We start from the raw sequence: 17,688 nt of genomic DNA, 5'->3' as shown, positions 1-17,688 counted from the left end.
TGCTGATGGAAAAGCAAAGTATGGAAAACTCTGGAAAGCAGTTTGGCATTAAAGCAGTCACCATAAAACCGAGCGATTCAACTCCTGAGTATTTGCCTAAAAGAAATGAAAACACATGTGCACACAAAAACTTGAGTACCAATACTTACAGCAGCTTTATTCATAACAACATGAAACTGACAAAAACCCAAATGTCTCTCAAAAGGTAAATGGATAGATTGTGAAATTCATGTGGTAGAATAATATTCAGCAATGAAAAGAAGCAAACTACTGATACAAACATCAGCATCTATGAATTTCTTAAATATTATGGTGAGAGAAAGAAACCAGTTGCAAAAGAATATATGTATTGTTTCACTTAAATGAAAGTCTTTAAAATGCAAAATTAAGCTATAATGAGTAAAAGCAGAACAGTGGATGATAATGCCCAGGTGTTGTAAGGGGTATGAAAAAGACTCTGCAGGGAAAATGAAAGTTGTATTTTAATTTTTTATCTTGATCATATTTGTGTTTATAGAGTATTTATGTATTTCAAGACTCAGTAAATAAAATACATTGTATGTAAATTGCCCATCAATAATGTTGATATAAAAAATCAACTTGCCTGATGGCCATGTGTATAGTTCCTGTCTTTAAAAAAGGGGTAATTCCTGTGGTTGATTACTGTGCCAGAATAGAGAAAAAGATAGGGGCATTCCAATTCATTATATGAGGCAAAAATAGAATGCTGAATCAAAATCAGATATGGAAAGTAATTATATAGAGAATTATAAAACTATAGACTAATATCATTTATAAATCTATGTGTGACTATTTAATACAATACATGCCTGTAGAAGAGCTACATGTGTGGTAAGAAGTGTATTTCAGGTCTATAGTAATAGAACAGTCAACAAATAGTTTAGGGATGATCACTACCCATTGAATAAACTGTCTACCTCAAACATATAAAAGATAATTAATGGATTAGAAAGCCAAAGGTTTGGAAATAAACTATAAAACATTAGTAGGAAATAAATCACACTTTTGGAAGACTGGGATGAGAAGCTCCTTACGACCTCAGAACTAGAAGTCATAAAAATTGGCACATCCAGCTACATTAAAATGAGAAATTTAAAATAAAACTCAGCAGTTAAAAAATTAAAAGGCAAATTTAAGGTTAGAAGAAATAGTTGCAATTAAAATAGTAAATTATCATCAGCTGTAATATATAAAGAGCTTCTAAAAATCAACAAGGAAGTATTCATTTCCACTCAGAAAGGCTGTAATAATTAACATTTCCACCAACAGTGTAGAACAGTATCTATTTGACCACACGCTTTCCAGCAATGGATACCACCAGTCTTTTTTAACACTAATCATATGGGCAAAACAAAACAAGCAAAACCCACAGTTCATTATAATTTTTATTTTTATTTCCTTAGTTACTATTAAGTTGATTACATTTTTCATGTTCATGGACACTTGCAGGTCTTCTATGGAAAACTGCCTGTTCATTAATATCCACTTGTCTATTGGTATAGTTTACTTCTTTCTATTGAATAATAACAAAAAGCATTAAAAAATGAGGTGGGCATCAAGAGATGGTATAAATAAATTTTGGTACATCCATATAGAATATTATATAATTGGTAAAAATGATGAAGTAGATGTTACATGGAAACATATGTAAAATAAGTAAGATAAAAAGATACAGTACAATAATTAAAGGATGATCCAGTTTACATTTTTAAAAATCTCTATTTTTATGCAAACATATGTGCAAAATAATAGGACAACATGCAAAAGATTGGTTTTGAGAACTTACATTTATTGAGGACTTATTTTGTGCCAAGTATGCTTCTAAATGCTTTATACTGTGTCTAATCCCATCAATTCTGTGAAGTAGGAAATAGTATGATCCCCATTTTTCATCTAACAAAACTGAGGCATGTGGTTAAGCATGATCCCACAGCAGGCCTGTGGAGGAGATGCTAAGATACAGTCTGTGCTAGACTGTACCCTCTTCCAACTCTTAACAAACTGACTTCTGGGACAGCAGAAGCAACCATTCATCTAAGTTATTTTTGAATTTTTAGAATTTGAATAGAGTTGTGAAATGGACACTTTTTAAAGAATACATCAAAATAAAAAAGGAGGCACCAGGCCAGCAGGAGAGGCCTGAGCATTCCAGGCCTGAGGAGAGGGGTCACATAACGCTGGAGAGGAGCAGAAACAGGTGACAGCTGGGGATGTAGACCAGGAAGAGGGGCCTCCCAGGGATATAAAAACCATCTTAACAGGCACATGGAGCTGGTTTGAAGAAGCTCTTTGTAATCCCAGATGAGATGCAGGGCCATCGGGTGAAAAGTCCAGGGAGCAGATATCAGCATGGCATAGGGTCAACCAGCTTCAATCTGGACCTGCCAAAAATGGAAGGATGTCCCTGAAGGTCACATGAGGTACTGCGGCGGCAGAGCCAGGAAGCAGGAAGCCACGTAGCCTGGAGCTTCCTGCGTGTCTGAGGCATGGAAACATGGCCTCAGGGAGACATGACTTCCGAGGTCCCTTCCAAGCCTGGAACTCTGCAGCCACCACATGGAAAATGTCCTCTCCGGCCACCACCTCAGTCACATTCAGAAGTAGGCTCAGAGGCAAAATGCAAATAACTGTCCTTAATAGAATGTTACAGATTAGAAAAATTCTAATACTGTGAGACCTCAGAAGAGCTCTTCACAGCAAATGTTCATTAGCTGGTGAATGTTTTTAGGCAAGTGGAGACCACGCCTTCCTGCAATTTCTCTTCAGAGCTGTAAATACTGTAAATACTGGCTGCTGACCTCATCAGGCTCTTACATCACGGTCTTCAAGATGTAGTCAGATGCTGCTGCTGAAGCAGATTTATTCAGCTGCTGATGGACTCGGCAGGTGGACTGCCCGAATTTGTTGGAGGCCCCTATACCAAAAAAGGTAACAGACATTCTAAATAGTGAAACCTGCCACTAATCCATGAGTCATTGCACTGACTCTGCTCTGATGTTCTAACTAGACATTTACAACTTGATAAAACCAAACACACTTCTATTTGCTTCCCAAAGGTGGAAACTAAATAAATACCTGGGTAGGGGACAAAAATGTCAACAGAGATACAATCAGACATCTAATTGTTTTGGGTGAAAACATTTTTACTTGAGAATATGTTAGCAAAAATTAAGATGCCATTGAGACTGAACTGAATTCCTTCAACAAATGTTCACCAATGAATTTCATGGAATCTGTATTTTAATCATGCCCTCTCCATCCCCATCAGATTTTGCTGTGATTCTATTGTGCACGCATTCACTCATTCACATATTTCTCTTTCTAAATTCTTCCTAGCTGCTTCTGGGTAACAAGCAAGTGTGTCCAACTCCTGGATCACAGAAGTCCTTGAGGGGGGGACTATCTTATTCAACTTCACATCTACCCAGTATTTCACACATGGTAGGTACTTAGTATGTTTGTATCAGAACTTGTATTTTTAATACAAACAATAGAAGGACAGAAAGAACAATAACAACAAAATATATCATGGGTCTGAGTGAACCAGACTGTCTCAGTCTTGTTTTTATATTAAGACCTAATTTGTAGTAAGTCAACACATTCCCTAAAATACATAAACTGATTCCATCAGCTCAAACTGGAAATTCAAACCAGATAAATAAAACTGAAAACAAACTTCAGCCTAACCAATTATTTCACCAGAGTATTTAGTCAAAATTGCTGAATCACCAGAGTGGTGTAAACTGTCTCTACTTCCAAGTTCCTTTGCAGATTCAATAAGAAACAATGCCATTCTCATTTGGGGTGTTCAGTAACAATAAGTGTCTGTGCTCTGGAGTCAGTCTTCTTTTTAATCCAGGCTCTGTCACTTATTACCTGTGTGATCTTAATGAGACTCACTTAATTGTTTGTACTGTAGTATTTCCAAATGTTAACAAAAGATAAAAAGAATGCTTGACAATAAATATTTCCTATACCTCAAAAGGAAAGTCTTTTTAGCAATGGTCCCCAAATAACAGGATATCCATTTCAAAAACTAAGGATAAACCTCAAACTCACTCATACAATGCTTCTCTCATACACAAAAATTAATCAAGACTGATCATAGACTGAAACATACATGAAACTTAAAACTGCAGAACACATAGAAGAAAACATAGGAGAGTATCTCTGACTTTGGGTAGGCAGTGATTTTTTTCACATACAAAAGTTACTAACCAAAAAAAAAAAAAAATGTAAAACTTGGACTTCAATGTAATCAAAAACTCCTATTCACCAAAAGATATCAACATACCTCAAAGGACATGTATATGTAGTATAAATATCTGACAAAAAATATCAGCATCCAGAAATATAAAGAAATCCCAAAACTCCATAATATAAAATAGGCAAAAGACTGGAGCATACATTTCACAAAAGAAGATATAAAATAGCCAATAGGCACCCAAAAAAGTGTTCAACATTACTAGACATCATAGAAATACAAATGAGAAGCACAATGAGGTACTAATACATGCCCATTAGATTGGTGAAGTTAAAAAGAGCACCACCACCACCAAACCTTGGTAAGGATATGGAGCAAACAGAACATACATCCATTGTTAGTGAAAGTGTCAGGTGGAAAGGGCTTGGCAATTTCTTATGAATGAATTACATACTTCTGTCTTTAGTCAGCTTAGGCTGCATTGCCAGAGACCAGGTGGCTTAAGCAACATTTATTTCTCACAAGTCTGAGGGCTGGGAAGTCCAAGGTCAAGGTGCCAACTGATCCAGTGCCTGGTGAGCTCTCCCTTCCTGGGTTGCAGATGGTTGTTTTCTTGCTGTATCCTCACCCAGCAGAGAGAGAGATCATCTCAGTGTCTCTTCTCCTAAGGGCATCAATCCCACCATGAGGAATCAACCCTCATGACCCAGTTCTGTCCCAGAGGCTCCACCTCCAAATGCCATCACACTGGGAATTGGGGCTTTCACATATGAATTTGGGAGGTGGGAGGAAAGACAAACACTCAATCTGTAGCACTACCCAATAGTTAAGCAACACCACCCTGGAGTATTCACCCAACAGAAATTTATAGCATGCCTTGCATTTACTTTTATTCACAATAGCCAAAACTGTATAAAAACAATTTTGAAAATGTCCATCAACAGTAAACCAGATAAACAGATTATGCTATACTCATAGAATGGCTTACGACTCAGCAATTTAAAAAAAACACACACACACAGGCACACAACAAAGTGATGAATCCCAAAATCGTTCTGCTGAGTGAAAGAATCTAGACTCAGAAGAGCACATACTATATAATTCTCTGTTAGGCAAATATAACTAATAAGGAAAGTAAGTGAAACAGTGGTTGCTAAACTATGATAGTTCTATTTTTAATTTTTTAAGGAAACTCTATACAGTTTACCGTAATAGCTATACCAATTTACATCCCCATGAAACTATACAAAGGTTCCCTTTTCTCCACATCCTTGCCAACACTTTCTATTTCTGTCTTTTTGGTGATGGCCATTCTAACAGGCGTGAGATGATATCTCACCATGGTTTTGATTTTCATCTCCCCAGTGACTGCTGATGGGGAGCACCTTTCTAGTGACCACTGGTTGTGGGTCATTTGTGTATCTTCTTTGGAGAAATGTCTATTCAGGCCTTTGCTCATTTCTAAAATCAGGTTATTTGTTCCAAAGGAAATGAAATCCCTCTTTCTAATAGCTGCCTTCTCATGGTCTTTGCAGCATTATTTACAATAGCCAAAGCATGGAAATAGTCTAAGTGTCCATCAACAGATGGATAAAGAAAATGTGCAGTGGAATATTACTCAGCCTTAGAAAAGAAGGAAGTCCTGGCATTTGTAACAACGTGGATGAGCCTAGGAAGACATTATGCTAAGTGAAATAAAGCAGACACAGAATGACAAATGCTACATAGTTTCACTTACATGTGCAAACTAAAACCATCAAACTCCTAGAAGCAGAGAATACAATGGTGGCGGCCCAGGCATGGGCGGGTGGGGAAAGTTGTTGGTCAAAGGATACAAAGTTTCACTTTTACAGCATAGTAACTACAGTTAACAATACTAAGTGGTACACTTGTAATTTGCTAAGAGGGCAGATCTCAAGTGTTATAACACAAACAAAGAAAGGCAACTCTAAGAGGTGATAGATATGTTAATTAGCCTGATTATGGTAACTATTCCACAATGTACACGTATACCAATGTAAACACATATATGGAAACATCACAATGTTCGCCTTAAAGGTAAACAATCACACTTCAATAAAACTGAAAAAATAAAAATGGTGCTTGCTGGGGTGGGGCAGCTTGGCAGAATTCACCTGGGAAGGTACCTAAGGAGCTTTCTGAAATGACGGGAATATTCAATAACTTGAATAACTTGATGGGGGCCACCCAGCTGTGTCAGTTTGTCAAAACTCACAGAACTTTATATTGAAGATTTATGCATTTACTGTAATTATATCCCAAAGTAAAAAAGCGAAAACAAAAGTCTTTGGAATGCCCTACCTCTCGGTGTTGTTTAAAGAATAAAAAGAGGTTCTGCCCGTCAAATAGGTATGGTCAGCATGTCAGGTATACAGCGCATACTTAATGAGTCAGGTTTTTTAGGCACCAGCAGAATGTAGACTAAATAAATAGAAACAAAGTGCTGTAGGCTATCTGTGAAAATGATCATCTTCAGCAAGGTTTATTCCACCTAAACAGCACGATCCAGGCAAAACACAACCACTGCTAGAATCGAGATTCCGTTACCTAGCTGGGCCCGTGAACTCCCTGCCTGTGGTCTTGGAGCAGCAGGTGGGAGCCGCGCGAGCAGCCGCGGGGTTGGCTGAGTTCAAGCGTCCGAGTTACTGACTTTGTTTCAGAAGGGATTCGTGCGATTCGAGTCCTGACGCAGCCCCACCAGTCCCTCCTCTTAGGTGGTAACTCATCGAAAGTGGGCGCCTGGTATTTGTTTGGCAATAGCAGAGAATCAGGGAGACTTCAATTAATCCTGTGTTGCCTTCTTGTCTAAAGGCTAAAAGACATTTTAATGAGAAGGCAGCCACAGCTAAAAAAAAAAAAAAGTCAGTAATTAAATAAATAAATAAATAAAACCATGGGGCTCGTAAGTAAGCCCACAGATGTAGGCATTCAGCTCAATGAAATAAAAGATGAATTTATTTGACTAATGTAAATAGAGAGAAAATGAGGCACTTCCACGGTGCTCAGGCTGACGATGAATAGATGAGTAATGTCAGCGTGTCAGACCTGCGGTCGTAAACTCCCAGGCACCAACAATGGTCGTGCCCGACTTAATGAAAAAACAAATGAAATGCTACATATTACTGTTTGCTTCCCCAGTCAAATGAGTTGTCTGAATATTTTATTCAGTAAGGAGTGTTTTATATATGGAAGATAATTAAATATGGTATAAAAGAAGCGGGTTACAGGACGTTCTGTCAGTGGGTAGTAAGGGCATGATGTGGCTGGGGAAAAAGGGGTGAGTTATGTGCATTCTACATAAGTTACAATTAAGATGTAGAGTGAGCAAGCCCATGTGCCCAGCATTGTGCTAATTAGACCATCCAGGATGGAATTCAATTGCAGGCATTGTGGTGCACACCAAGAGACACCTAAAAATAAAGCTCGGTACAGGAGACATTGCCGTCTTGATGGGAAAGTAAGATAACACTGAGCCTTGGGCATAGCAGTTGCTCAAAAATGCTCATTGAATAAATAATGATTGAATACAAATAAATACTAAAATAAATATATTAAGCTCCAAAATGAGAACATTAGATTCTCAGGTGCTACAAGATCATTCTTTGAGCTTAGGACATATACAGTCAGATCTCCCCATTTGGGGAAGGTAGTTAGATAGAACAAAACCGCAGCCTCTGGTTTGGGGTTTCCAAGCCTCAGCACTGCTGACATTTCAGGGTGAATGATTCCTTCCTGTGGGGCTTCCCTGTGCATTCTGGGATGTTTGGCAGCATCCCTGGCCTTTCCGGTAGAATGCCCCACCACTGAGCTGTGACAAACAAAAATGGCTCCAGAGACATTGACAAATGTTAATGTATTTTCAGGATGAAAACTGACTCTGGCTGAGGACCACTGGAGTAGATGGACCTAGACCTGACTCCAGGTTCTATCATGTAAGAGCTTTTAGACTTCGGGCAAGTCCCTCATCTCTTCCAACTTCAATTTCCTCATGCATATACTAAGCCAACTTTGTTTTTATGAGTGTAGCAGATTGAAAGATTGACTCCAATTTTTCATGTTTCACTGCATCCCCAACCCTTGATTTTGAGCTTGGTCATGTAACTTGGCCAAGTCAAATCAGCACAGCATCCCATCTTGTTTCTGTTGGCTGTCTCGTGCCTCTGCCATCACCATACAAGAACAAGCCCCAACCAGCCTGCTGTTCTCAGAAGGATGAAAAATGTGTGTAGTACACACCCAGACCTACAGAACTGCAGCCCGAAGAAGAGGTACCCAAGTGTACCTGCAAACAAATGGGAATAATTGTTGTTTTATGCCACTGGAGAGCAGGAAAACTTGTTACACAACATTGTTATGGCGAGCGCTAGCTGACACAATAATTGTACACAGTGCCAACCACTAATCAGAGCATCAACACATGCTAGATGCCTTCTTCCCTCCTCCTATCAACTGCCTTCAAATACAAATGTCCTGATTTCCCTCTGGCTGCAAGTGTTGTCCAGTATTGTCATTATTATTAACATTTCCTCCTTTATTTGGAAGATAATTAAATAACAATGACAATAACAAAAACAATTCATTACAATAAAAGTTAGGAATTGATTTCCTACCTCCCACGAGTGAACTGTACTATGGCATGCGCTAATTTCTGAAAACAAAACTTAATTTATAATATGCTCAATCACTTAAATGAGATAGATGTTAGAAAAATGTTCCTGCCTCTGTTTCATTTATTAAATATATTCTGACTGTGTTCAGGGTTCCAGCTGAAAACCAAGAGTATATAAAATGCCAAGAATCCATCCAGTCAATACAGAGCTGTATGAACAATTGCTCAACCCCACAGATGTCAAAACAGAAGCACCCCCTTCCTCCTGGATCCCAAGGAGCTCCATGCCTCTGGTCCTCGTAGTGTCCCAACTCTGCCAGACACCTTTGGCTTCAGCCCTGCCACTAGAGCTTTATTGTTAACTCAGCCTCCTTGCCTTCTCTCTCCAACTGGCAGTCCAAGGTGGTTTTCCATTATCAGAGATCATAGGATGTGATTGAGATTTCACTTATTCATTCATCAAACATGACAAGAAGCATGATAGGCTGTGGAAACTTGATGATGAATCATATGTTGTCTCTCAACTTTCAGGATCTTATAAGTCAGTCCATAGAAAGAAAGCTCAAAAAAATTACAACACAAAGTACTAAAATATTAAAGATCCATATTCTAATCCCTGGAATCTACGAATATAATAACCTACATGATGAAAAAGACTTTGCAGATGTGGTTAAGATAGAGAAATAATCTTAATTAGTGATGTTAATATTAATTATTCGTTAATAAGATGGGCCCAATGGAATCTCAAGGGTTGTTGTAAAAGGGAGACAGGAGAGTCAGAGTAAGAAAAGAAGGTGCAGCCGCAGAAGCCGAGGTTGGAGTGATGCAGTCATGAGCCGAAGAATGCAGGCAGCCTCTAGAAGTTGGAAAAGGCAAAGAACAGACTGTCCTAGAACTTCTGGAAAGAATATATCCCTCCTTGGTATCTTAATTTAGTACCATATCACCCGTTTTGTACTTCTGACTTCCAGGATTATAAATATAATAAATGTGTGTTGTTTTAAGCCATCGAGTTGGTGGTAACTTGTTACAGCAGCAAAAACTAACTAATACAAGGGGGAAACGCACGGTAAGAACCTGACATACACTGGAGAGATTAAAGAGGGCTTCCTGCCAGAGACAGTAAGAAAACTGAAAGATGCATAAAGCCAGCCAAGACAAGAGGCAGAAAAAAAAAACATTTCCTTCAGACTTATCAGTACGGAAGAAAGCCTGGGGGAGGGGAAAGTATTTTCAAAAATCTCACTTGTTATGCCCTGGATATGGCACATGACAGCACTCAGTATTTATTGAATGACTCGATGTATACGTGTACATACACATGTAACTCACAGTCATGTAGGACAGGATGGAAACAGAAGAGAACAATATTAAATCCAAGTGAATGGACCAGTAAAGACCCTGTGGAGAATCAGCATTGGAAATAAACCATGGAGAAAAAATTGGGCAAGATTCAAAGAGCAGTTCCTTTAGTCCATAGCCAGTGGGAAACTCTGTAAGTTTTTAAAAGTGGTGTGACCATGTTAGAAGTTGTGTCAACGAGGTAGTCACCATTGTATGGAGACCAGAGAGGTAACAGCCAATGTAGGTGATCAGGTAAGTGGCTCTCGCCACAGTCTAGATAGGAAGGGGTCAAGACTTTTCATTCCTGCCAAGGACAGATCTGTCCATACTTACTGCTCTGATGCAATGGTCCCCGCGTGCAGTGGGATACCTTGACACATAGTGTTCTATGTGGCACAGTCTTTTTCCACCACCCACCTTCCCACACTCTTGCAGCTTACCTTCCATGCCCAGGACAGTTGAAGAATCACTTCTCTGTGCCAAAAATAGCCATTCTACAAACCAAATCAATCAGTTATCTTGCTATATACTATAAACCTGTTTTCTTTCTTTCTCACCAACTACACAGGAAGGTCTCTAGGAAAGCAATCTTGTTCCACTCATCTTGAAAACAATCTTTTTTTTTCAAATAATTGCCATACAGCATTGCATTGGTTTAAGGTGGACAACATAATGATTTTATGTGTGCATATATTGTGAAATGATTACTACAGTGGGTTTAGTTAACATCCATCGGCTCACATAGTGACAATTTTTGTTCTTGTGATGAGAACTTCTAAGATGTATGCTCTTAGAATTTTTCAAATACACAATATGGCATTGTTAATGATAGTCACCATGTGGTACATCATATTCCCAGAATTTATTTATCTTGTAAGATGTAGTTTGTACCTTTTTCATCTATTTTCTTCACCCCCCACCTCTGACAGCAACCCTCTACTCTGTTTCTATGAGTTCAGTTTTTCTTTTCGATTCCACATATAAGTGACATCATGCAGCACTTGTCTTTCTCTGTCGGACTTATTTCACTGAGCACAGAGCTGTCAAGGTCCATGTATATTGTCGCAATATGTATGTGTATGTGATATATCATATTTTCTTTATCCATTCATCCATAAATGGACCGTTTGGTTATTTCCATGTCTTGCCTATCATAAATAATGATGCAATGAATGTGGGGGTGCAGATATCACTTTGAGATCTGACTTCATTTCCTTTGATATATACTCAGAAGTGTAATTGCTGGATCACATGGTAGTTCAAGTTTTAATTTTTTAAGGAACCTCCTTATTGTTTTCCATCGTGGCTGCACCAATTTATATTCCCACAAACAGGGCACAAGGGCCACCTTTCCTCCACATCCTTACCAACACTTCTTATCTCTTGCCTTTATAATCATGGCCATTCTAACAGGTGTGAGGTGATATCTCATAGTGGTTTTGATAAGATAACCAGTATCTTACTGTTCTGAAGTAACAGTTTTAGTAGTTACTATTTATTGAACATTTTCTCTTTGTCAGGCACTAAAATAGACCCTAATCCCCAAGAAGGCAAGAGCTGTTTCTGCCTTTTTAAATATTTTATCCCCAGCCCCTGGCATGGCGCTGGCATCAGTCCATTACTTGTATTAGTTGGGATAGGCCAGACTATACTTTGGTTACAAATGAACCCCCATATATCATTGGCTTAACATGACAAAGATTACATCCTCACTCATGTTGTATGCCTAACACAAGCTGAAAGGTGTTATGGGTTGAACTGTGATCTCCAGAAAAGTGTGTTGGACTCTTTATTCTGGTACCTGTGAATGTGATTTGATTTGGAAATGGGCCTTTGCAGATATAATAGAGTTAAGATGGAGTCCTCAGGGTGGACCCTGATCCAATATGCCTGGTGGCCCTACAAGGAGGGGAGAACACTGTGTGATGGCGGAGGCAGAGGCAGGACTGATGCTGCGGCAAGCAGGGGAGGCCAGGATTGATGCCCATCACCAGAAGCCAGGAGGAGACGAGGAAGGATTCTACCTGGAGTCCCAGAGGAACATGGTCCTGGTTTTAGACTTCTAGTCTCCAGAGCTGTGAAAGAATAAATGTCTGTTGTTTTAAGCCACCCAGTCTGTGGTTCTTTGTCATGGCAGCCCAAAGAAATGAATACCCCTCGGCTCCACACAGTGACTCAGTGACCCAGGCTGACCCACCAACTGGAATTGATGACCATCCAGGTTGCTGATAGGAACTAAGAGAGCGAGTGTGGACTCGCTTCCTCTCACGTTTCTATTTGCCAGAATCACGGTGCATTCCCCCAACTCACTTCCAAAGAGAAGGATAAGGACGCAAATGGAGATTTAAACATGAATGGTCTCTGCTGTGGTGTTAAGTAAATATTTGTAGAATAATTCAATATATCCCCTTTCCATTTAGAACTCATAATGACCCCAAGGCAATGGGGCTCTATCAACTGCCACATGTTCTCAATGAGGAAATTAATGCACAGAGAGTTTAAGTTATTTCTCCACTGTCCCACAGCATAGCCCTGCCTAATGGGAGCAAGGCCAGGGTTCAAATCCAGGATGACTAACTGGGAAGTCTGTATTCCTGCCTCTCAGTAAATGAGTCCTGAAGGAACTACAATGGAATCCTTTGCAGCAATAACCTTGTACTACATCACTTAAAGGTGTTCCCCAGGCAAATGGCTTAAATGCTTCAAAGTGTGGAAAGTTTTCCTTCCAATTAAGATGTGCCCTGTGTATAAAGCTCCCTTTTGTATGCTCAGAGATGGTCTCTTCACCATCACCTGAATTTAAAGCAGGCCATTTGGCACACCTCCATTTATTGCCATTAATGGAGTCAGTTTGGAGGGGAATCTACAACCTTTGAGAAGAGCTGCATCTCTGACTGGGGAAGCAGTGAGTTCTGCAGGTTAGAGCTTACAGTTCAGTCTCATCCAGGATCTCGAGAAAGTACCTTTCATGTCTGATGTCACTCATTTGGGGAGGTATTTTCATTCAAATTCATCCAGCCGATCTGTGAAGATCCGATGCTGGAATCTGGTGGAGTCGCCTCACTGCAATGCTTTCTTTGACTTGACAAAAGAATGCTGGTCTGGCAGAGGCTGAAGAAACCAGGTTTGCAACTTACTGCTGATTTTGCCCAGAAGTAATTAGTTCATTAACTGTGAGCACACGAGCTCATTAAAGAGTGAGGTGGATGATGCAAATCAGTGGCCTGTGTAAGTCCATCAGAAATTAGAAGGAACTGGAAATGGTCTGGCTCAGATCTCTTGCCCAACACCTTCATTAACCAGAGAGGTTTCTAAAAGCCCAGGAATCCCTGGAGGTCAGCTGCATTTAAAGGCACCAGCTAGGATGGAAAGCAGGGAAGGCTGACGAGAAGGGGCGGGGCAGAGGGAACCATTTCTGAAGTGTTTTCCGTGGAGCAGGCTTCATCCTAGGCATTTCTACTTTCGGGATCCAGCAAAATGCCCACAGCAGTGAGTGACCTCAGTGCTTTTTACACATGATGATATAGGCTCAGAATGTTTGACTTGCCAAAGGTCTCAGTGAGTCACTGGCAGAGCTAGAACCCAGACCTGTGCCTTTTTTTTAACCCAAACCAATGCTTTTTCTATCACATCAATAAATTATTGAGCCCAACGTGGAGATTTGCAGTCACATGACCATCCTGGTCCCTTTATCACTGAATCTCAGAACACATTTGGAAGCATTCCTGGTTAGTGCTATATTGAGCTGCAGTTTGCTAATGTTTATTTACAGGGGATTAATTAACTTTGCTATTTGCAAGTACTGAACTAAGGGAAAATTGGTTTTCTCTCAGAGTAGGTGCGATGACATTCCAGCAGTCCTCATCCCCATGCTCGAAATGTCAAAATTCTTCTAGGCCAAACCTCGAATTAAAAATGGCACACAGCATGATGGGCAAAGAGAATGGGCTGCAGGGCTCAGAAAACAAGGGCAGGCACTGTGGTTACATGTCCCTGCCTGTCACTGAAGGGCCACAGGACCCCGGGCAAGAACAGTTACTTCTCAGAGTTCTCGTTCTCTCAGGGAAAGATGTTAAGAGCAAAGCAGGGTCCCAGAAGTCCTCTCTGGTTCTGAGAATTTCTGAGAGAAGTCCCAGAGTCTAACTCATTATCCACCATATGAGGGTGTGGGGGTCTTGGTGGATGATGACAGGTCAAGTCGGGTCAAGAAGGGAATTCTCCTGGTTCCTGGCCCCTGGCCTCTGCATACCCACAGGAGACACCCCAGAGGAGAAAAAGAGCCGAGTTGCCCTGCAAGGATACACCCAATATCCAGCTGTTTCACTCAAGGTGGCACAAAGAAGGCAGTGAGGTGAAAGAAAGAAAGTCAACCTGGTTAATGAGAACAGGAGTTCTTCCAGCGCCCACCAGGCCAGGAGTGTCTAGGGAAGAGTGTGGGTACCTGGCAGCCAGAAAGTGGTAGGTCGGATTCCAGTGCCCAACGCAACCCAAGAATGACCTGCAGCTCATACAGAGTGCGTCTGCCTTCCTCCCCTACTCAACCACCCATCCATCCATCATCCACTCAGTGACTCACTCATTTATGCAGTACCTTGCCACATCAAGATCTGTCCCAGGCTCGGGAATATGAAGGTGAGTGAAGCTAAGCAAATCCCTGCCATCACAGAAGGCGCGGAGTGATTAGAAAGCATTACCCACAAAAGGAACTTGCATGACGCCACTCAGCATGACGTGACCTGAAGATAGAGTCATGGTGAACCCAACTCTAAACCCCTCCCTCCCTGTCTGACTCTGTGCTGCGTTAAAGGAGGACCCATGGTCTTGAAGGGCTGAAACCTTAGACCTGGTCCCACCCCATTTTAAACAGAATATCTTCAAAAGCTCCCCCAAACTTACCTCTAAAATGTGGATGGAAAAGCCTTCCGAACTTGTTGCACGGACCATGAGAAGCAAATGAGGAAAAGGTAATGCAAAATTTATAAACCATTAACTTATGAGCAATGATGCACCCCTTGCATGACTACTAAGTCTGTGATCATGACTGACCTGGGACTGTATCTGCTGGAATTTCCAGACCCAGTGGGGTCAGGGTGTCTGCTTTGCTATGGTTGGGCAGCGTCCCAGGGCTGAGTTTCATCAGGCCAGGTACTGGCCAGGCAGCTGGAGACAGATGCTGTGCAGCGAGACAAGCAGGCTGGGCCTGCACAGGGGGGCTCCCTCCATCCAGGAAAGCAGTAGCAGGCAGCAGATCTCCAGGCCCAGGGGAGACCCAGCTCTGAAGTCCGGGCACAGGGCCAGGAGCTGAGGATCCCAGGAACAGGTCAGAAAGCAGGCTCCAGGTGGGAGGCGGCGATAAGGCCCCACGGATTGCTGTGGACAGGTTTGGGAGGTGCTGTGAATGAGCCACAAGGGGCAGGGCAGGCTTCGCGGGCCCAGGTCTGCAGCAGGACCATGGACTCTCCTCCCCAGGCCCCCGCTGCCTGGCCAGTGGCTGATGACGCTGTTTCCTGGTAAATGTTAGCAGGGGCTGCAACTGGACGACCCACCCGGCGGGGGCCATTTCCCCCGATTCTGGGTGAGGATACCCAGAAGCGGAGCCGAGTCAACCGAGACACTCTGGGCTCAGCCCACCTACAGCCCAGGTTGCCCTCACGCTGGAGTCACACCCCCAAGAGGGCGGCGACCTGTGAGTGTCACCTCAGCAAGCGTCAAGCTCCTTTATGAAGCTCCATGGACAAAATTCAGCATGGCATTCCTGGGAGGTGTGACTTCCCCGGGGAGGCTAACTCTTGCCAACATTTTCCCAGATGCTGGCTCTGCTGTGCCATCCTCAGAGCGGGTCTGAAATGGTGACTCCACACCCCCAAGATGGGGAAACAAAGAACTGCTGGCCATTCTTCTCTCCACTTCATCCCCTCCAAGGATTCAGGGAAGGGATGCATTTCTCTTTTGCAGCCATGTCAGTGCAAAATGAAAGCAGGGAGGCAGAGATGACCCGACATTTGGGGTGGAGGGGTGAATGATTTCCGAAACACAGATAGAGCCTCCAGTTGAGTCTAGGGCTGGGCGAAGTGTTAACGATTCTTTTGTTCTCGCAGCTGGCCTTTGGAATTGCACACAGCTAGTGCAATAAATAATACTGCTATTGTCTGCCTGTGTCAGAGACAGACAGAAGGTACGTTTGGCCCACGTCCAAACACCGCAAGGGCCACTCATAGCCACAGTGTCCAATTACTGCAGGCTTGACTATAAAATGCACTTCTTTTTTCGCGGAGCTAATTTGAGAATGGGCAGTCTTAATGGCCCCTGCACAAAGAGGGGTTTTGCTGCATCTTTCAAAGGGAGAAAATAAACTTAGGTTCAGAACAGAAACCAAACTGGTGTGGGATGGAGATGGTCCAAACAGCAGTCTATTGATAGAAAGGTAAACTGTGTCTGGGTTCCCCTTTAAGAAGGAGAAAAATGAAACCCAGCTCACTTCTGAGTTTTCCTGCAGGATATATGCAGGATGTCAAAGATGATTTAATAAGGAGCAAGAGGAAATCAAAGAACTGGACAGCTCTGGCCATTCACACAGCCAGCCGCAGGATAGAGGGGAAATGCTACCCCATCTCTAAGTGAAGAGACGACAGGACGACAACGATGACAATGATAAGAGGTGACATCTGATGTGTTCTTAGCCCTTGCCAGGCACTGCAATCAGCCCTTTTACTCCTTTACCATTCCCAAGCATCCTATGGACAGATGAGGAGAAACTGAGGTTGGTGCCGTTCACATGCCTCACTTAGCATCACACGTTTGCTGAGCAGGTTCCTGGGATTTGGAGAACTTGACCTCAGATTGTATGCTTCTTTGAGCCTTAAACTACTTTCTCAGCTTCCCACAGGCTCCCAGGTTTACAGGCACACTGGGTGTCCAAGGACATGCTTGTACATTCAGCACTAGTCAGGGCACCTGGAGATGGTCTGCAGACAGGAGCGCCCCCCAAGAGGAAGCTGCTGAGCATCCGGCAGTGCCTCCCGGTAGGTCTACTTTGTAGAGGGGGGATTCATCCTGACCTTTGCGGGCTTGGCTCACATGAGGCCATTGTCCCTGCCTGGATTTGTCTTTGGAAATCCTCAGGTCAAGTGACATGTACTTATGGAGCTTCTGAGATGATTTTCAATAATCTCCCTCTGTCTACCACACCCCTAACAGGGAAGCAGTAGTTTGTGCATTATGTAAAGAAAGGGTGGGGAAAAGGATGCTATTACCTTTAAAAGGAAAAAGAAAGGTGCTTCTAAACCCTCTTTCTCTAGCACCAAACCTGTCACTTGCACCCTGAAATGTCAGAAAAATAAACTAGGGTTTGCACTGGGGGCCGTTACAAAGCACAATCAACTTTGCTCTTTCTTTCCTTGCAGAGAGAAAATCAGATGCATCTTTTAGAAACATTCATTCCAAACTTCAGAGGGCTTTCAATCACATGCCCCTGACACAGCAGAGTCAT

The 17,688-nt window shown here is 42.0% G+C and overlaps 1 long non-coding RNA gene across 2 annotated transcripts in view; it reads right to left on the bottom strand.

Moving 5' to 3' along the window:
• Positions 1-1,424: 1,424 nt before the first annotated feature.
• The window catches only part of LOC140843237 (uncharacterized), a 35,072-nt gene continuing 18,808 nt past the window's right edge, over positions 1,425-17,688 (bottom strand). The window contains exon 3 of one of the 2 annotated variants that reach the window (XR_012120838.1): positions 1,425-1,534. This is a non-coding gene — a long non-coding RNA (uncharacterized lncRNA). Of the gene's footprint in view, positions 2,936-17,688 lie in introns of both variants that reach the window. The other variant, XR_012120837.1, reaches the window with a different exon arrangement.

The sequence above is a fragment of the Manis javanica genome, chromosome 8 (genome assembly GCF_040802235.1).
Source record: "Manis javanica isolate MJ-LG chromosome 8, MJ_LKY, whole genome shotgun sequence".
NCBI lineage: Eukaryota > Metazoa > Chordata > Mammalia > Pholidota > Manidae > Manis > Manis javanica.
Note: the sequence above shows the minus strand (reverse complement) of the source record. Positions and strands in the feature narration are given on the sequence as shown.